Genomic DNA, 21,768 nt, shown 5'->3' on the forward strand with positions numbered 1-21,768 from the left:
GACACAGGAGATGAGAGTTCAGTCCTTGGGTCAGGAAGATCCCCTCAAGGAGTAAATGGAAAGGTACTCCAGTATTCTCACCTGAGAAATCCCAGGGACAGAAGATTCTGGTGGGCTACAGTCCACAGAGTTGCAAAGAGTCAGACACAACTGTGCAGCCAAGCAATCACCACAGGGCGTAAGATCTGCCCCCAACAAGCCTATCTCAACTCCAATTTTAGCTGAAGAGTCTTTAATTCCACAGTTTCCAGACTTATGTATTTTTCCTTTTAGGAACCCAATGCCATAAATAGATCTTTGGGCACTGGAGGATGGTACCTCATCCTTTCAGGGTACTTCCTATAAGCTGACATTTCAGTTACTCCTTTATTTACTTTAGAAGGTCTTATTATTTTTTAATATTTATTTGTTTGTTTGTCTGTGCCTGCTCTTAGGTGCAGCACACAGGGTCTTCCATATTTGTTGAGGCATGTGGTATCTGTAGTTGTGGCACATGAACTCTTAGTGGCTGCACGTGGGATCTAGTTCCCTGACCAAGGATCAAACCTGGGTCCCCTACATTGGGAGCTCTGAGTCTTAGCCACTGGCACACCAGGGAAGTCCCCAGTTGCTCCCTTAGAAGGCCATTCCAGAATTCTGTGAGGCCGACTATCTGAAGGTGGTGTGGTATGTGATATAATTATACACTTCTGAGCATCCTTAGCTATAAGGTGTGTCCCACGTTTCAAGGTCCCAGACCGTCTCAGTCTCCTGGGCCTGCCATAAGAAAAGACCACAGACTGCATTGCTTAAACAATAGACATTAGTTTTCATGGTTCTGGAAGCTGGAAACTCTAAGATCAAGGTATCAGGCAGTTTGGTTTCTGGTGAGAACTCTCTTATTGGCTTGCGATGGCTGCCTTCTTGCTGTGTCCTCACATGGCATGGAGGAAGGAAGTGCCAAAGAGAAAAAGATCTCCCTCTTCTTATTAGGCCACAGACCTATGAGACTAGAGCCCCACCCCTATAATCACATTTAAATTTAATTATCTCCTAAAAGTCTTATCTCCAAATATAATCACTTTGGGGATTAATGATTCAACAAATGAATTTGGGTAGAACACAGTTCAGTCCATAGCACAGATTTTCTCATGGCCCTGTCCTCTGTATAACAGACCCACCTTAGCTGAGCATTCTAACATCTTTGGAGCTGTGACTCGCGATGAGGTCTTCTGTCTGATGCTCAAGCATCTCTGCCTTTCCACTCTGGTAGCAAGGCCTCTTTGTGAACCACCATGGAGGCATTCTGACTCTTGCATTCAGCATTTATCTGCTTGTTAATGGCCTCAGGTCTCTCATTATCCTTTTGCAGAGCATCAGTGCAACTTTTCAGTAAACCATGACTTCCATTGTCTTTGGAGGCATTGTTCCCTCCATCTTTTTCAAATTCCTGCATCGTCACACCTGTCACGGCATTTCCCCCCACCCCCTACCATGACATGTCCCAGGCCATCACCAGTGAAATCTTTGGCAATTGAGCCACCACACTGTACCAGAGACTATCCAGCTGCACCTAATCTTCCTCTTCATATGTTGGGTGGTGGGCAACCCAGGCCCACATCCCCAGCTTCCCCCTTGTTCTCTCAGGCCACTCTCAAGACCGCTTGTGTTAGTCCAGGTCCTCTGAGGTGCAATCATCAAGGAGGGGTTAAGCATGCAAAGATTTTTATGCCCATGGGGGGAACAAATTGGAAGGGAGCCCAAAATGCTGGAGAGCCATGTCAGACCTCAAAGCAAGTCTTGCCACACGTGAAAGAGAGAGGGAAGGAGGGAACCGGATGGAAGCATCCTAGGCTACCACAACATCTAAGGAAGTTTCAACAAGGATCAAGCCAAAGCCACCGTCAGAGAAGCCCTGGTATCCTTGCATACTTAGTCACTGGCTGGCAGCCCCCCGGTGGGAAGCATGGACTCAGCACAAATATATTGCTCTGGATTCCAGAGTTAAGTACCAGGGGTCACAGGTCAACTATGATCCCTCTACTTCGAGGTCTGAGAGGTACAATCGCCACTCTACCCTGTTCCAGACTTCCCCTGACTCCAGTTGGGCAGAATGAAAAAAGAGTTGCAGTCAACAAAAGAGTAAGCACAGGGTGTTTCTTAGTCCTTGAGTATTGATCTAAATACCCATGTCTGCCAAAAAGCCACAGAGATAAACTTTCTGATCGTTGCATAGTCTCCACCATGTTGGTAACTGTTATTTTTCCCCTACAAGTCAAAGTAAATGCTGTCCTTGGTGGCCGAAAATGAAAAGTGAAAGTGAAAGTTGCTTAGTTGTGTCTGACTCTTTGCTACCCCATGGACTATACCGTCCATGGAATTCTCCAGGCCAGAATACTGGAGTGGGTAGCCTTTCCTTTCTCTAGGGGATCTTCCCAACCCAGGGATCAAACCAAAGTCTCCCTCGTGGCAGGCGAATTCTTTACCAGCTGAGCCAAAAGCGAAGCCCAAGAATACTGAAGTGGGTAGCCTAGCCCTTCTTCAGCGGATTTCCCAACCCAGGAATCAAACCGGGGTCTCCTGCATTGCAGGCTGATCTTTACCAACTGAGATATGAGGGAAGCCCAGATTTGTTGAAGATCACGTTCATTTTCTCCCACATCTTTTCAATACTTGTCTTTCTGGGAAGTTCACCATCAAGAAGTATTCAGAATATTTTCCCATTGCCATGGTATATTTTGAAAAATTATTTGTTAATTTATCTTGCTTTTTGGTTGTGCTGGGTCTTAATTGTTATGAGGGCTTTCTCTAGTTGCAGAGAGTGGGGACTACCCTTCATTACGGTGCATGGGCTTCTTATCGCAGGGTCTTCTCTAGTTGTGGAGCACAGGCTCTAGGACAATCAGTCTTCAGACGTTGCTGCTTGCAGGCTCTAAAATGCAGGCTCTGTAGTTGTGGCTTACAGGCTCAGCTGCTCTGTGGCACGTGGGATCGTCCCAGACCAGGGATCAAACGGGTGTCTCCTGCATTGGCAGGTGGATTCTTAAGCACTGGACCACTAGGGAAGTTTAAGTATCATTTTTATAGTGTTCATGATGCTCGGCTAGTCTCTGCATGTGAAAGTTAAATGGGGAATCAAGCTGTATCCCCACATGACCTTCGAAAGGAAGGGAGCAAGCAGGTAGAATTCTGTTCCTTTACCCAGAAGCAAAAAACTGGAATCGGCGGTAGCAGAGCCATGCAGACCTGAGAGCTCTGATTGCCAAAGGCATTTCCTAGGTACAGTAGCGAGTCAGCCCTGGGCCGATGGCCTTTCGCATCTCCATTCAGTTATTTTATTTTACATCCCATCCCAGATCCTGACACCAGTCAAAATCAATTTCCAGTCATCAATGGCAGATGGCCTTCTGGCCTGAACTCATATAAAACAAACAAAAAGAGCCCCTGGGTTGCCACCTCAGCATTTATTGAGCTCCTGGTGCATACCAAGCACACACTGTTAAGTTCAGCGATACAGGGATAATAAGATACCAACCCTACTTTCTGAAAGCTCCCAATCGGTTCTTTTACCATCCTCGCGCTCTTCACTGCATTCCAAGTGCCAGGGTCTAAATTATTCACAGAGGATAAAATGGTCTATTTTGGGGTAATTCCTATCACACTTCATGGTGACTGCTTCCATTTTTAAAATAGCCTCAAGTGTGACTATTAATCAGTATATCATTAAAAATAATATCTGTCAGGATGACATTCATTTCTGTTCCATAAATAATGTCACCAGCATTGAATTTCTTAACAGTGGGACATGTACAAAGTTACAGAAGAACTCTGGGTAATGAGCTTTGGAAAGAGAGGCTGTGTCTTCTGCCTTTCCAACACAGAGCACCTGGGACAGTGCCTGACTCATAGAAGAGCTCAGCAAATGTTTGTGGGAGTAATTTTTAAGTCCCTCCTTGTCACATTGTGAGCCTGTTGTGAAACTACGGGACATCAAGCTCCAAGGTTAGGTGAGCTTCCAAAATGTCTTAATGTGTCTTAGAGACCCATTCGTGCTTTTTAATGTTATACTTGCGTCTTTATTTTCCTACACCTCTTGTGTGTGTGTGTGTGTGCTCAATTGTGTCCGACTCTTTTGTGGCCCCATAGAGTGTATCCCACCAGGCTCCTCTGTTCATGGGATTCTCCAGGCAAAAATACTGGAGTGGGTTGCCATTTCCTCCTCCAGGGGATATTCCTGACCCGGGAATTGAGCCACTGTGTCCTGCATTTCCTGCATTGCAGATGGATTCTTTCCCACTGCGCCATCAGGGAAGCCCTTACATCTCTTAGGTGAATACATTTCTTAAGTTTATTACTCAATGTATGAACAGGCACATAGTTCTATTGATTTTAAATCTACTTATATTAAAGGTCAAGAGCTGCCCCTTTTGAATTGGATAAAAATCAATGTCAATGTAGCTTTGTCCATTTCTACATTTCTCTAGCACTAACATTCTAGGCTTATTTAATTTTTTAAATTAGATTTTGAGATAATTGCACATTCACATGCAGTGGTGAAAAATAGTACAGAGTGAGTCCATGGACTCCTCACCCAATCTCTTACTAATGGTATCATTTTGCATGACCATAGTACAATATCACAACTGGGAATATCATTTGTGTGTGTACGTGTGTGTTTAGTTCTATGCAGTTTTATCACATGTGTAGATTTGTAAGTTCCCTCCCACAGTGAAGCCTCAGGACAGTTTCCCTGACACAACGATCCCTCATGCCACCCTTCTACACACCCACCTACAATACTTCCTGCCCTGTCTGCAACTCCTGGCAACCACGAATCTGTTCTCCATCTTTATAATTCTGTTTATAGAATGTTATATAAATGGACCCATACAGCATGTAATGTTTTGAGATTTGAGATCCACCCAAGTGGCTATCACTCCAGTACTCTTGCCTGGAAAATCCCATGGGCGGAGGAGCCTGGTAGGCTGCAGTCCATGGGGTCGCTAAGAGTCGGACACGACTGAGTGACTTCACTTTCACTTTTCACTTTCCTGCATTGGAGAAGGAAATGGCAACCCACTCCAGTGTTCTTGCCTGGAGAATCCCAGGGACAGGGGAGCCTGGTGGGCTGCTGTCTGCGGGGTCACACAGAGTCGGACATGACTGCCGCGACTTAGCAGCAGCAGCAGCAGTGGCTATCCATACCAATAGCCTATTTCTTTTTATTGCTGAGTAGTATTCTGCAATAAAATGTACTTAACTATATCCATACTGTAGTTAAACTGTGCTACAGTATGGGTGTAGCACAGTTTAACCATTCACCCGCTGAAGGTCATTTGGGTTGTTTCCAACTTGGAAATCTATTTGATTTTAGCTTTTAAATAAGTGTTTCAGGGTTTCCCTGGTGGCTCAGTGGTAAAGAATCCACCTGCCAATGCAGTGGATTCGGGTTCAATCCCTGATCCGGGAAGATTCTACATGCCTCGGAGCAACTAAGCCCAAGCACCACAACTATGGAGACTGCGCTCTGCAACAGAGAAGCCACCACAATGAGAAGCCCACATGCCACAACCAGAGAAGAGCCCTTAGATCAGCAAAGACCCAGCAGAGCCAAAAATGAAAGAAGAAATAAATAAAATGATAAATAAGGGTATCAACCATCAGTTTTACCATATTCAAAAGCCCAAATACTTTGTTTCCTTTCTCATTCCTTTAACTGTTTTCAGTGCCCTTTTCAAGTACTAGAATATTTTTCTGAGATTTATCCACCAAAATTCCAACATAGAATTCAACCTGAAAAACACAATATTTTTTATGATACTGCACAGTGTTTCCCCTCAAATTTCTAACACCTTTCCTGGCTGGGCCCTACCTGTAGTCAACTTCTTTGGCTACTGGAATATGATAAGCTCAGAGGACAGTCTCAGATAGTGCATAGACATATTTTAGCCCAAGGAACTATAAGTATAATTTGGATTATTATTTTTCTCAATATTCCATCTTTCATTTACCCATCTTGAAACTCATCTGCTGCTTTTCTGCAGCTCGGAGAATCTAGAAAGATCTTCCTTCATCTTTTATGTTCTCGCTGCCTGGTAAGTCCTACGAAATCTGTAGACTTGGGGAATGCTGCTCACATTGTATACAGGTCCAGGGCTTGTGGCCAGCTTTTCTCAATTACTTGTCACTGTGTCTCTTGCTAATGAGAGTCTTAGCTAGGAACACTCTCTGTTCATCAGAAGGAAGGAATTTATCTGTCTTTCCAAAACCCTGAGCCAGCTTTCTGAGCTCTAGGAAACCAGCATCCTTCCTGTCATAGGTTGAAACAGAAATGTAAGCCACACCAGTGCTTCCCATGTCTGTCTGCACATCATATTCAGGGTTCACTTCCAATGCATTAAATCCAGGGAAAACCCAGGGCATGAACATTTTTCAGAAGTCCTCAGGAAAGGCTTCCCTGATGGCTCAGTGATAAAGAATCCACCTGCCAATGCAGGAGACACAGGTTCAACCTCTGATCTGGCCCGTAAGCCATGGAGCAACTAAGCCCATGAGCTACAACTACTGAGGCTGTGCTCTGCAGCCTGGGAGCTGCAACTACTGGAGCCCAAGCGCCCTAGAGCCTGTGTTCCACATCAAGAGAAGCCACCACAGTGAAAAGCTCTAGCCCCCACTCACCGCAACTAGAGAAAAACCCGCACGGCAGCAAAGATTCTGTATGGCAACAAATAAATTTACTTTTTTTAAAAAGTCCTCAGAACTCAAATTACAGTAAGCCCTTATGTTGGAATACAATTCAAACTTAAGACTGAGGAAGTTATATCAACATATAAGAAAAAAATCTCCTAAGTAGAGTGCTATATGAATAAAATTGGCTTAAATCCATACGCCAGCAAATCTGGAAAACTCAGCAGTGGCCACAGGACTGGAAAAGATCAGTTTTCATTCCAATCCCAAAGAAAGGCAATGCTAGAGAATGTTCAAATTACCACACAATTGCACTCATCTCACACACTAGCAAAGTAATCCTCAAAATTCTCCAAACCAGGCTTCAACAGTATGTGAACCATGAAATTCCAGATGTTCAAGCTGGATTTAGAAAAGGCAGAGGAACCAGAGATCAAATTGCCAATATCCACTGGATCATAGAAAAAAACAAGAGAGTTCCAGAAAAACATTTATTTCTGTTTTATTGACTACCCCAAAGATTTTGACTGTGTGGATCACAACAAACTGTGGAAAATTCTTAAAGAGATGGGAATACCATACCACCTGACCTGCCTCCTGAGAAATCTGTATACAGGTCGAGAAGCAACAGTTAGAACTGAACGTGGAACAATGGACTGGTTTAAAAATTGGGAAAGGAGTACGTCAAGACTGTATATTGTCATCCTGCTTATTTAACTTCTATGCAGAGTACATTATTCAAAATGCCTGGATGAAGCACAAGCTGGAATCAAGATTTCTGGGAGAAATATTAATAACCTCAGATACACAGATGATACCACCCTTATGGCAGAAAACTAAGAAGTAAAGAGCCTCTTGATGAAAGTGAAAGAGGAGAGTGGAAAAGTTGGCTTAAAACTCAACATTCAGAAAACAAAGATCATGGCATCCAGTACCATCACTTCATAGCAAATAGATGGGAAAACAATGGAAATAGTGACAGACTTTATTTTGGGGGGGCTCCAAAATCACTGCAGATGGTGACTTCAGCCATGAAATTAAAAGACACTTGCTCCTTAGAAGGAAAGCTATGACCAACCTAGACAGCATATTAAAAAGCAGAGACATTACTTTGCCAACGAAGGTCTGTCTAGTCAAGGTTATGGTTTTTCCAGTAGTCATGTATGGGTATGAGAGTTGGACTATAAAGCTGAGTGCTGAAGAATTGATGCTTTTGAACTATGATGTTGGGGAAGACTCTTGAGAGTCCCTTGGACTGCAAGGAGATCAAACTGGTCAATCCTAAAGGAATCAGACCTCAATATTCATTGGAAGGACTGATGCTGAAGCTGAAACTCCAATACTTTGGCTACCTGATGTGAAGAACTGACTCATTGGAAAAGACCCTGATGGTGGGAAAGACTGAAGGCAGGAGCAGAAGGGGACAACAGAGGATGAGATGGTTGGACAGCATCACCAACTCAATGAACATGAGTTTAATCAAGCTCCAGGAGTTGGTGATGGACAGGGAAGTTGCAAAGAGTCCGACATGACTGAGGGACTGAATTGAACTGAACCACTTGTTTAGGAGATGAAAATGTGCACATGTCTTCACTTATCTAGGCATAAAATATCCTGGAAGGATTTATAAGACTCGAGCGACAGTGGTTGTCTCTGAAGAAGTTTTTGGTGGATGCAGGATTGCGGTCAGAGGGCAACTTTTCACCGCCTATTTTTCAAATCTGTTGACTATGAAACCAGGTAAATAGATTGCCTATGTCAAAAACCAAATTGAAGTTCACAAAATTAAAATAGAAGGAAAGTGATGCTCGTGTACAGCCAGGATTGAGAACCTCTGTGCTACACAATCACGAGCTGACCGTGAAAACAAGTCCGAGGACAAGTTTTCTGAGCTATTTACTACTTGTTTGTTTGTTTTGGAAAAGATTCAACATTCTCTTTTAGGTGCCATACATACTTACCTTTTTAAAAGTTGAGATCTAATGCAAACAGAAAAGAGAGCACAATAGGAGTACATCTTGGTGAATTTACATAAGTATACACCTGCATTCAGAACAAGAGGCAGACCATTCCTAGTCCCCTAGAAGGTCCTGCATGACTCCTCTCAATCAATAATCCCCCTTCCACAGGCAACCACTATTCTGACTTCTATTGTTTCTTCTTTCTTAAAATATTGGCTATACGTCTTAGCCGCAGCACACAGGCTCCTTAGTTGCAGCACGTGAACTCTTACTTTGGGCATGTGGGATCTAGTTCCCTGATCAGGGATTTAAACCGGTCCCCTACATTGAGAGTGCAGAGAGTCTTAGCCACTGGACCACCAGGCAAGTCCCTCTGTTGTTTCTTCTTGAACTTCATGTAAATGGAATGTATCCGGCTTCTTTCATCCAAACTTACATCTGTGAGACTGATCCATGTTGCTGCATGTGGTAGTGGTTTGGGGGCTTTGGGGAGGGATTGCAGAGGGAATTTTGCTAAGAAATCTCCCATTGTATGAATATGCTACAATTTACCTGTCTTTTCTTCAGTTGATGTATGTTTTGGTTATTTGCAATTTGGTGCTATTATAAAGATATATGAATATTCTCACTGCCGTCTTTCAGACATAGACACTTATTTCTTTTGGCTACTCTTTTTTTGTATATTCATTTTGTTTATTTATATGGCTGTGCCAGTTCTTTGATCTTCATTGCCCCACTCAGGATCTTTAGTTACGGCATGCAAACCTTTAGCTGTGGCATGTAGGATCTAGTTCCCTGACCAGGGATTGAACCTGGGGCCCCCACGTTGAAAATATTGCGTCTTAGCCTCTGGACCACCAGGGAAGTCCCTCTCTTGAGTACTCTGACATCTTCTTATCAAAAATCTTTAATGGTTTATGTTTATCTTCCCTGAAGGAGTATAAGCTTTTTGAAGGTAGGGAGAAATCTGTCCACTGGGCTTCCCCTGAATAAAAAGGAAAAGTCTCTATTGCCCCTAACCTTTCCTGTATTCTAGCCTGGAATAAGAGCCTGATGTCTGGAGATATGGCAGCTACCTTCTGATAATGAGAACAATAGCAAAAGAGGTATCTAGGTTCTAATAATATTGAAGAGCCACAGTACCAACCCTGGACTACCTACCTTCAAATTGGTCTGCAAAAGGAGAAAACAGAAACAGAGGCACAGAGTAAAGCAGAGATGAGGGTCGGAGAGGGTCTAATAAGTTTAAGTCTCAAGTCTCAGCTCATTCTTGAGAGTTGGTTGCATGCTTTCCTCAAATCTTTTAATGCACCTGATCTTCTAATAATAAATAAATAATAAATAATAATAAATCCTTCTTTTTTGGCTTGAGCAAACACCACTGAATTTGTTACCTCAACCAAGGGTCTCGCCTAAGTCAGTATTTCAGCCCTATATTATCACTGATTTTTATAATTTCGTCTCTAATCCATCCAGTAAAGTTTAAAAATATGCTTATAATACCGACTTTGAGAAAAGTAGGAGCGTTTTTGCAGTGTGGTAGCAATCACGTGGGTTTTGGAGTTGGATGAAATTGGATTCAAAGCTCCATTCTGGCAGTCACCCAACCTGTGATTTTAGCCAAGTTACATAATTTCTCCAAGCTTTGGGTTTTCTTACTGGCTAAATGATGATAATATCCACTTTGCAGAAATGTTAAGGGCTGAATGCAATAATGTATATAAAGGGCTGGTAAATAGTATTCAATAATGCAAGGAATTTTTTTAAAAGATGGAAAAGTATGTATTATACAGAAGGAAGATTTGCCTTGAAAGTGATTTTTCTATTTATGGAATTATTATTATTTTTATTTTTTATTTTTTTAGAGAGAGAATTACCTTATTTCCCAATGATGCCAGATGGGAGACCATCAACACACACTAGTCCAAACTTGGAGTCTTATAAACATCATTTTTGCGTGTCAATAAACCATGAGAAAAATTATGTGCTAGCTAAATGATATCTTCAAAGTAAGATTTCTAAAAATTTCCAGGCTCTGTGTAAAGAGATTGGCAGCCTAAGGCTGCTCCCAGATTCCCTTGCCAGAGCCCAGGGACAAACCAAGTGTCAAAGAACACCAGATGACTTTACAGACCCCATGCCTCCTGTATTCTTCTAAGACTCAGAGGCTTATGCCATTCCTGGACCAGAAAACCACCGCCACGTGTCTGCGCTTCAGCATGGACAACCGTAGCTTTAAATACAAGACAGCATTTTACAATCAAATAGATCCAGATGGACAGCTCTCCCAAAGCCAAATCTATACCCAGGACACAGATTTTGAGGGGAAAATGCAGCCAAGGCAGATACAAAAACAACTCAGGGAACAAAAAGTCCCAGTCACTATAATGTCATCGATCAACTCTGCGGCTCAGCATTGAGTTGCACATGCGCAGTGGGACAGCAGACCCGGGGGTGGGGAGGACCAAGAGCCAGATGCCAAAGCCCAGAAAACATGTGGGGCGAGCAGAGGTCAGCAGAAGGCAGGGGTGACAGTAGGGAGGGCATATGCTCTACCAACAACACAGTCCACTTTCTCTCCCTTCCTTGTTAGGGTGTGAAGACCCAGCTTCACACATATTCATGGCCCTACTGTGTGCATGGGAGCTTCCCAGGTGGCTCAGAGGTAAAGAATCTGCCTACCAATGCAGGAGACTTGGGAGGAATCCCTGGGTCAGGAAGATCCCCTGGAGAAGGAAATGGCAACCCATTCCAGTATTCTTGCCTGGGAAATCCCATGTACAGAGGAGGCTGGCGGGCTACAGTCCATGGGGTTGCAAAGAGTCAGACAGGACTGAGCAACGAAACAACACAACTGTGTGCACAGCCCTGAAGTGTGGGCCACCATCCCTGGTGTCAAATATGACACATGGAGGGAGTGCCCTGTCTAGGGTGCGTCCATCGTGTAGAAGGCACACAGCTGCTGCTCCCCATCGTGGCATGGCAGGCCAGGACCTCAATTTGGTCAGTTTGCTGAGAAGTGGTCGGACCCTACAGGGCTGCCCTGTACTGACCAAACTCGTAAGAGACTTGTTGGTAAACCAGATGTCTGTGGACTGACTTTTATTTGGAGGAGGCACCCCCTTTACACTGCCCTCTTTGGTAACATCTCTTGCCCCAAACCTTGTATTCCACCAATGTAGATTTACCTTATGTCCATGTCTTCAAGATCCCTCTCACTGAGGGTAAACTATCTGATAAATGTGATGATGGTGAGTGGTCAAGGGCAGGCTACTTCTTTTTAAATTACAGTCATAATAGTTGCCATTTATTGAGTAACTGTCACATGTCAAGCATTTTACGTACACAATCTCTCATCATTCTCAGCCTCAGGTAGTGGGCACTGATATTGTCATCCTGGGTTTTATAGATGAAGAAATGGAGGCTCAGGTTAATTCAATAACTTATTTGAAAAAAAAAAATAACTTATTTGTCCCAAGTTGGGCTCCTCAGGAAGCAGACACTGGATTATTGGGCAGCATGCTTTTTAGGGCATGCCCTTGAGTAGGGGTGGTTTAGCATGGTACTGAGAGTGCCCCTGAGATCAACATGCCTGGAGGGAGAGGGGATGGGAACAAGAGTGAACAGAAGGAGAAGTTGAGCTCTGATGCACCCACTGCTGGCCTCAGCCAAACTACAGAAAACTCTGGAGCTAGAGTAGCCCTTCAGAGTTATCTCAGGTTGAGCTGGGATGAACAAGTCTTTATATTCCCTCTCAATCAGTTATGGGACATGGGACCCCTCAGGAGGGTGGACTTTGGGCAAGATGGCTCTGCAGTCGGGGCAGAGCTCAAAGGGGCTGATGGCTGGTGACAGCCTGCTGACCACACTTCCAGTAGCTGGGCCAGCAAGTCCTTCACTGACCCAGGAATTGAGTTTCACATCACTGTGTCCAGAATGTTGAGACGATCCCACAACCCTTGAGTGGTAGGGGCAGGCTTGGGACAGAGCCCCTCTGATTCTAGATCCTTCTAGTCAACCATCTTTCTACAGCATTTCCCACAACGCTTTAAACTGAATGTTGAATGTTCAGCTGTCACAGGTAGTTTTCTTTTTTCATGTGCTTTGTCGGAAAATCAGTACCCTCCTCCAAGCTGGTTGGCCCCTGGGGTACATTTATGATTCTTGCCTAAAGAGGGATGACCCTGTGCCCTACCTAAGGAACAATGGTGGTAGCCTCAGCAGTGTTGACATCCTGAGCCCTTAGCCTGGGGAAAATCAACAGATAGCTCTGTCCCCCTCATATATGCTCAGCAGTCACTTCAGCCTTGAGACCAAACATAAGTGTCCACAGAATGAAATCCAGTATTTCAGCAGTCCCACTTCATCCTTCTACCCTCAGTTCAGTTCAGTTCAGTTGCTCAGTCGTGTCCGACTCTTTGTGACCCCATGAATTGCAGCACGCCAGGCCTCCCTGTCTGTCCATCACCAACTCCCGGAGTTCACCCAAACTCGTGTCCATCAAGTCAGTGATACCATCCAGCCATCTCATCCTCTGTCATCCCCTTCTCCTCCTGCTCCCAATCCCTCCCAGCATCAGGGTCTTTTCCAACAAGTCAACTCTTTGCACGAGGTAGCCAAAGTATTGGAGTTTCAGCTTTAGCATCAGTCCTTCCAATGAACACCCAAGACTGATCTCCTTTAGGATGGACTGGTTGGACCTCCTTGCAGTCCAAGGGACTCTCAAGAGTCTTCTCCAACACCACAGTTCAAAAGCATCAATTCTTCAGCGTTCAGCTTTTTTCACAGTCCAACTCTCACATCTATACATGACCACTGGAAAAATCGTAGCCTTGACTAGACGGACCTTTGTTGGCAAAGTAATGTCTCTGCTTTTCAATATACTATCTAGGTTGGTCATAACTTTCCTTCCAAGGAGTAAGCGTCTTTTAATTTCATGGCTGCAATCACCATCTGCAGTGATTTTGGAGCCCCAAAAAATAAAGTCTGACACTGTTTCCACTGTTTCCCCATCTATTTGCCTTCCACCCTAGAAGCATCTCTATCCATTTTCTTCTTTAAAAGGTAACTTTGCAATCTTATCTAATTTGCTCTTTCCCATTAGAGATGTTAGAGTACTGAGAGTGAGCAAAGCAATGTAAGAGTCACAGATCCATTTTGTAAGACTGACACTTTATCTCTGTAAGAGTTTCAAGCCATGTGCTTTACAAATAATTTTATTTATATATTTTTAGCAGTGCTGGTTCTTCATTGCTGCGTGCAGGCTTTCTCTAGTTGCAGAGAGCAGAGGCTACTCTCCAGGTGCGGCGCTCAGGCTTCTCATTGCAGTAGCTTCTCTTGTTGCAGAGAATGGGCTGTAGGGCACGAGGGCTTCAGTAGTTGCATCCCATGGGCTTAGTAGTCGTGGCTCCTAGCTCAATGGTTGTGGTGAGGGGCTTAGTTGCTCCACAGCATGTGGGATCTTCCCGGATCAGGGATGGAACTCGTGTCTCCTGCATTGGCAGGCAGATTCTTTACCACTAAACCACCAGGGAAACCCATACATTTTTAAAATTACTCAGAATGACATCATTCGGGGGTAACCACTGTTAACATTTTGAGTGCATCCTATTAGAAAGTTCTGGACATGTATGTGTAAGCATGCTAAGTCACTTCAGCTGTGTCCGACCCTTTGCGACCCTATGGACTGTTGCCCGCCAGGTTCCTCTGTCCATGGGATTCTCCAGGCAAGAATACTGGAGTGGGTTGCCATGCCCTTCTCCAGGGAATCTTCCCTACCCAGGGACTGAACCTGAATTTATTATGTCTCATGCATTGGCAGGAGGGTTATTTACCACTGACGCCACCTGGGAAGCCCAAAAAAGGGGACACTGTGGCTGCATTCTTCACAGATGGGAATAAACCACACATGAATCATAATTTGCTTTTTTCCCACCAGTGTGGTAGGAACATCTTTCTATGGCTACAGATTCTCACTCTGGAGCCTGTGAGGAGCTAAAGATGACCCTAGAGATGGGGGTAGAGTTGGGGAGATTGATGGACATGGCTGTGATAAAGGTTTGAGATCTTATCCTAAGTAGAAGGAGAAGATACAGAAGTGCTGCAAAATTCAATTTATTTTTTAAATGGCTTATTCAAACTACTGGTTGTGATATGAGTGTGTGTTGTCATTATTTAGTCAAAAATCTGTCTCTAAGTGATGGCTCCATGATGTTCAACTTCAGACATAAGAGAGGTAAATGTTGGCAATTTCCACTCAATCTGTCCACTCAAGCCCCTACAGAGGCTTCTTGGGTTAGAATTTACTGATTACCAGAGAAAGAGTTGTCATCTATCACGGTTTTCCCATCTTTATAAATCTTTCCTGTCTGCTTTCCAGAACCAATAAATGTGCATAGCAGAAAATATAGAGAATTTTTAAAAAGAAAGTAAATTTAACTCATAATTTACCATCCAAAAATAACCACTAACATTACCTTTGTTGGAATATTTCCTGCCGGTCTTTTTCTATGGATATTTTTTTCTGTTACAAACAAGATCAACCATATTGTACAAACTGTTTTATATTTTAACATAGTTCAAATATATTTCTGGATCATTAAATATTCTCCTACGACTTCATTTTCACTGATCCCTTAGTATCCATTTTGTGGTACCAGTGTTCTTGCCTGGAGAATCCCATGGACGGAGAAGCCTGATAGGCTGCAGTCCATGGGGTTGCACAGAGTCGGAAACGACAAAAGCGACTTAGCAGCAGCAGCAGCAGCATTTGTTAAACTAGTCTCCACTTGCTGGGGAGTTAGGTTGTTTTGAGTTATTTATATTTAGTATCATAAAGCACAACGTGATGAACAGCCTTGTTGGTAAATCACACTGGGATGAATATCCTTATAGGTAAATATTTGCACGTATTGCCACTTTAAGATTTCATAGACTCGGGACTTCCCTGGTGGTCCAGTGGTTGAGACTCCAGGCTTCCACTGTAGGGGGCACAGATTTGATTGCTGGTTGAGGGACTAAGATCCTTCCTGCCACATGGTGTGGCTAAATAAATAAATAAAATTTCTAAAAGATTTTATAGACCGTTTCCATGCTTACAGCCTCGCCCCAAGTGGACCAAACATTGTAAAATATACCTTCAACTCACATTAAATATGGTTTTGCTGTAAAATATTAAATGGATTTTTCTAAGTTGCTTTTGAAATTGTTTAGCTCCAAGGAAATCATTTAATTTGCATATGAATTCTCAGCAATCATTTAGCTTATACCGGAATTCTTGTGAAGTGAAAAAAATCAAATCCACAGATAGGTTTGTTTGTTTGTTTCTTCTTAATTCATTTTTAAAAATTTTATTGAGGTATAGTTGATTTACAATGCTGTGTTAATGTTTTCTGTAGAGAAAAATGATTCAGTTATACATGTTTATTTTCTTTTTCATGTTCTTTTCCACTATTGTTTGTCACAGGGTACTGAATATCGTTCCCTGTGCTATACAGTAGGGCCTTGCTGTTTATCCATCCTGTATGTACTAGTTTGCCTCTGCTAAACGCAAACTCCTTCCTAAACCCATTCTTTCCCTTCCTTGCCCCTTCCTCCCCCTTGCTTATAGTTTTTTCATATAATGAAAGTTGAAAAATAATAAATTTAATAATTCATTCAATAGATCTAAAGTTATATTTTGTGAATACTTCAACATGTGATGTTTCTTTTCTCTTAATTTTGGAGAGAGAGACTTTTTTTGCCCCCAAGGTATCAGGCATTTTTTCAGCTCTTTAGAAGCCGATAGGCATCAGGCAGTGTGACTACGTTGTTCAGTCGCCCATTCATGTCTGACTCCTTGTGACCCCATGGACTGCAGCATGCCATGCCTCCCTACCCCTCACCATCTCCTGGAGATGTTCTAAGCTCATGTCTATTACCTTGGTGATGCCATCCAGCCATCTCATCCTCTGACACTCTCTTCTCCTTCTGTCCTCAATTTTTCCCAGCATCAGGGACTTTTCTGATGAGTGTCTGTCTGCATCAGATGACGAAACTACTGGTCTGTAGTGTGGATCTATAGTGTGACTGTAGATCCTAATAGATAAAGTGGCTTTGCAAATATTGCTAAAAGGGGCCAATAATATAGAAAGATTTTAAACCAAAGCATGATCGCTCTCCTTCTTTTGTTTTGGCCACAACCTGAAGTATATGAGATCTTACTTAGTTCCCTGACCAGGGATTGAACCAACACCCCCTTGCATTGGAAGGATGGAGTCTTAACCAGGACCACCATGGAAGTCCCTGATCACTCTCACTCTTGAAAAACTTTAATGAATCTTTAAAAAAAAAAATGTGTATGTATTTATTTTTGGCTGTGCCGGGTCTTTGTTGCTGCAAACCAAGGCTGTTCTCTCCTTGCGGTGCACAGGCTTCTCACTGCAGTGATATCTCTTGTTGCGGGGCACAGGAGCACAGACTCTAGGCCATATGGGCTTCTGTAGTTGTAGCCCGTGTGCTCGATAGTTGCAGCTCGCGGGCCTCTAGAGCACAGGCTCAATAGTTCTTCACTGCCTGTGGGATCTTCCCGGACCAAGGATCAAACTCATGTCCCCTGCATCGGCAGGCAGATTCTTTACCACTGAGCCACCTGAGAAACTTGAACCCTCCAATTCCTTCTCTCTGCGTGAAACGCTTACTACCTTAGGCCAATGGGTGTCCCCAGGAGAAACAAGAAAGGCTTATTGCTTCTTGGAGGTTGGTTTCAGAAGAGCCTTCTTGCTTTTTTTGCTGGACAGATCTTGTGGATCAGCCCTGACATGGGCACGTGCTCTTGCCAGCTGGATGTCTGCTGAGATGGAATGGTATTTGCACGGACATGTGTCCACAGGGCCTTGAAGATGTGACAATGGTGGAATCACAGGTCACCAGAGAAACCCTGCGTCAGGGCCCCACACCCCCCACTCCACCCAGATTGCCTTCCTGCTCCTGGGGAAGCTCACTCACTTTTCTGTTTGTGTTCTTACGAGGCCGTGGGATCCTCTCCTGAAAGGCATCTTCAAAGAAGTCAGGATGAAAGAAACCCACCCCTTCCAGCCATCCGGGATTAGGCAGGCTGAAGCGTGCAACCCCCAGATAGATCATGGCAGCATTTCTCCAACCATCTCCAAATGTCAAGTGGAGGAATGAATTACAGCTCATCAATAGCTGCTTCTTTCTTTGAAGAGACATTTTAGGGAGAGGAAAAGGTCACTGCCTGCTTCCATGCTTTGCTTCTTCCTCACTTTTTATTTGATAGACTTTACTTTGTTAGAACACTTTTAGGTTCACTATAAAATTGAGCAGAAGGTAAGCAACTATACTCCAATAAAAATTAATATAGAAAGATTGAACAAGCCTTCTCTGGCGGCTCAGTGGTAAAGAATCTGCCTGCCAATGCAGGATTCAATCCCTGGCTGGGAAGATTCCACATGCTGATTCCACAACGACTGAGCTTGTGTTCTAGAGCCTGGGAGCCATGACTACTGAGCCCGTGTGGCGAAACTATGGAAGTCCACATGCCATAGAGCCCATGATCTGCATCACGAGAAGCCACCGCAAGGAGAAGCCCACACACTGCAACCGAGAGTAGCTCCCGATCGCCACAATAAGAGAAAGCCCATGCAGTTACAAAGACCCAGCCCAGCCAAAAATAAATAAAATTATTTTTTAAATTGAGCAGAAGGTACAGAGATTTCTGACGGACCCCACACACATGCACAGCCACCCCATCATCAACATTCCCCATCAGAGGCTCATGCATTCTTTTTTTAATGCCCTCCATTTCTTCTTTTGGATTTTCTTTCTTTTTGCTACAAAACTCCTTCCTCCTCCAGAAATGCCTCTTCTTTCACTTCACACTTAATGTTCTTTTGAATTTAGCTCCTTATCACTGGCATGGAGTCTCAGGGCTTCTTCCTTAGGTCCTTCCCCTAGTTACATTTTCTCTACCCAAAATTTCCCTTGTTATTCTCTGCATTTATTAACAATGAATTTTCTTCTCACTGCATTTTATGTATTAGTATAAAAGTAATAGAGCTTCCTGGTGGCTTAGACGGTAAAGAATCCGCCTGAAATGCGGGAGACCTGGGTTGGGAAGATCCCCTGGAGAAGGAGATGGCAACCCACTCCAGTATTCTTGCCTGGAGAATCCCCATGGACAGAGTAGCCTGGAGGGCTATAGTCCATGGGGTTGCAAAGAGTCGGACATGACTCAGCGACTAGGCACAGCACAGAACATAAGAGTAATAACACAAACCTAGTATATCTTGGTATTTAGCTATGACCAAAGCCCCATCTACCCAAACCACCACCACTAACTACTACCATCAGGAATTCATTCAACAAATATTTATCAGATTCTTACTATGTCCTTGGGATCACTCTAGGAACTGCAGTTGTCCAAGAATATCTCTTAGAGTTGTTGTTACTGTTGTTTTGATTTTGATCCCAGATCAAATCAAATGTCATGCACTGCATTTATTATGTCTTTCTGCTCTCTTAATTTGGAACAGTCTCCTTGTTTTTTTAGTATAATTATTAAATAATTACAAGTATAAAATTAAAAGACCCTGATACTGGGAAAGATTGAGGGCAGGAGGAGAAGGGGGTGACAGAGGATGAGATAGTTGGATGGCATCATTGACTCAATGGACATGAGTTTGAGCATACTCTGGGAGATAGTGAAGGACAGGGAAGCCTGGTATGCTGCAGTCCATGGGGTCTCAAAGAGCTGGACACAACCAAGTGACTGAATAATGACAATAAGAATTATAATATTATATATTAATATTATAGTATATTATGGTATTTTTGACAAGCATGGGCCATTTATCTGGTTGTCTTCTATTTTGTCCAGAATAGCTCATATTTGGGATTTGTCTGATTATTCCCTTATGCCTAGTTTCAAGTTAAACATTTTTGACAAGACTGCATGCTCAGTGATAGTTCATTGCTCTTGTTACATCACTTCAGGAGACACAGAATGTCAAGGTGTCCCATCATCAGTGTTGCTGAATTTAATTCCTGAGTCCAGATGATGACTCCTAGCTCTCTCAACTCTAAAGAGACACTGTTAATTAATTGCCCTTGGTAATTAATAAAATTCGGAGAAGTGACAACTTTGAGACCATGAGAATATCTTATTCCTCACCAAATGGATTTATCCATCAGTGATCCTCACCTGAATCAACTATTGCTTTGGAGGTTATAAATGATGGTTTTCTAACATTCCTTTCACCATTAGTTTTATTTTTATCTTTGTTCCACTTATTCCCGTGGACTTGTGGAATTTTAAAAAAATCAATGCATTATTTCAACTTAAGACCCCAAATTACAAATCTCTTAGAAGAAACATAGGGGGAAATCTTTATGACACTGGATTTGGCACTGACATCTTGGATATGACCTCAAAAGCATAAGCAACAGAAGCAAAAACACACAAATGGGATTGCATCAAAACTTCGAAACTCTTGTGAATCAAACGGTAATAACAGAGTGAAAACGGAACCCATAGAATGAGAGAAAATATTTGCAAATAATATGTCTGATAGGGAATGGGAGAAAATTTTACAAATAATATATCTGAAAACACAAGACACACTATTCAGTATTTTCACTACGCCATGAGCATTTTTGCTGCAAAAATTTTGACTGCAGAACTAATTGGCCGTAAGGCAGTTTTGCTGTGAAAGATGAAATAACTGCTTGACAATTTTTGGTCTGACACTTTGGTTTCAAATGATTCAAATGCATTAGCAATGCATGTGACAACACACCAAGGGCATAAGACAGTGGAGAGGCTTTCACAAAGCAACGAAGAGATCAGTTAAAAATATTTATCCCAGTATTTAGAAGTTGATGCCTCTCTTAATGAAGGAAGAAATGTTAGGAAAAAAGAAAAAGTGCCATGCTGAACAAGGAAATGGATCAACAAGCAAAAAAGGTATAAAACACAATGGATGAAAGACTTGAAAGAAAAGTGCTCAGGTACAACCCACAAACTAAAATCCATGCTTTGTGCAACATTGCCACACATTTGCAAAGTATTCAAGTATTTTGCCGGAGAAGGCAATGGCACCCCACTCCAGTACTCTTGCCTGGAAAATCCCATGGACGGAGGAGCCTGGTAGGCTACAGTCCATGGGGTCACTAAGAGTCGGACACGACTGAGCGACTTCACTTTCACTTTTCACTTTCATGCATTGGAGAAGGAAATGGCAACCCACTCCAGTGTTCTTGCCTGGAGAATCCCAGGGACAGGGGAGCCTGATGGGCTGCCGTCTATGGGGTCATACAGAGTCGGACACGACTGAAGCGACTTAGCAGCAGCAGCAATTATTTTCTATTTTGCCATAAATACTTCTTAATTATGTTACTCATTTCTCATGTTTCATGGTGCCCTTTTTAATAATGTCCGTCTTTTATTTTGCATTATTTTATCTTGTGTGGCAAAATTGCCTGACAGTCAATCAGTTATGCAGCAAAGAATCTTGTGGCAAAGATGTTTATGATGAAAGTACCCAGACCAATGGCCAAACTATATAAAGAACTTCTACAACTCAACAAGAAAAAATTCAAATAACCCAATTAAAAGTAAGACCAAAGACCTGAATAGACATTTCTCCAAAGATGATTACAGAAATGGCCTACAGGTACATGAAAAGGCCTTTAGTGTCAGATCTCAGTGTTATCACATCTAAATGTTATTTGATATTACCAAAGATCTTTTGATAAATGCAAATCAAAACCATAATGAGATACCAATGTACAACCATTAGGATGATACTTCTATAAAAAATAATGATAACAAGTGTTGGCAAGGAAGTAGAGAAATTGGTGGGATTATAAAATGGTTCAACTACTATGGAAAACAGTATGATGAGTCCTCAAAAAATTAAAAATAGAATTATCATATGATCTAGCAATTTCGCTTCCTGGTACATATCCAAAAGAACTGAAAGCTGGGTTTCAAAGGGATATTTTCACCCATGTCCATAGCAGCACTGTTCATAACATCCAAGAGGGAGAAGTAATAAAAATGCTATATACATGAATATTGTTGTTAGTTACTAAGTATTATACGACACTTTTGTAACCCTATGGATTGTAGCCTACCTCTGTC

General features: G+C 42.8%; 1 long non-coding RNA gene across 1 annotated transcript in view; it reads left to right on the forward strand.

The window, feature by feature from the left end:
* The window catches only part of LOC129649834 (uncharacterized), a 31,869-nt gene extending 13,890 nt beyond the window's left edge, over positions 1-17,979 (forward strand). The window contains exon 2 of the long non-coding RNA XR_008713306.1: positions 17,405-17,979. This is a non-coding gene — a long non-coding RNA (uncharacterized LOC129649834). The remainder of the gene's footprint in view (positions 1-17,404) is intronic.
* The last annotated feature ends 3,789 nt before the right edge of the window (positions 17,980-21,768 follow it).

The sequence above is a fragment of the Bubalus kerabau genome, chromosome 4, assembly GCF_029407905.1.
Source record: "Bubalus kerabau isolate K-KA32 ecotype Philippines breed swamp buffalo chromosome 4, PCC_UOA_SB_1v2, whole genome shotgun sequence".
Lineage (NCBI taxonomy): Eukaryota > Metazoa > Chordata > Mammalia > Artiodactyla > Bovidae > Bubalus > Bubalus kerabau.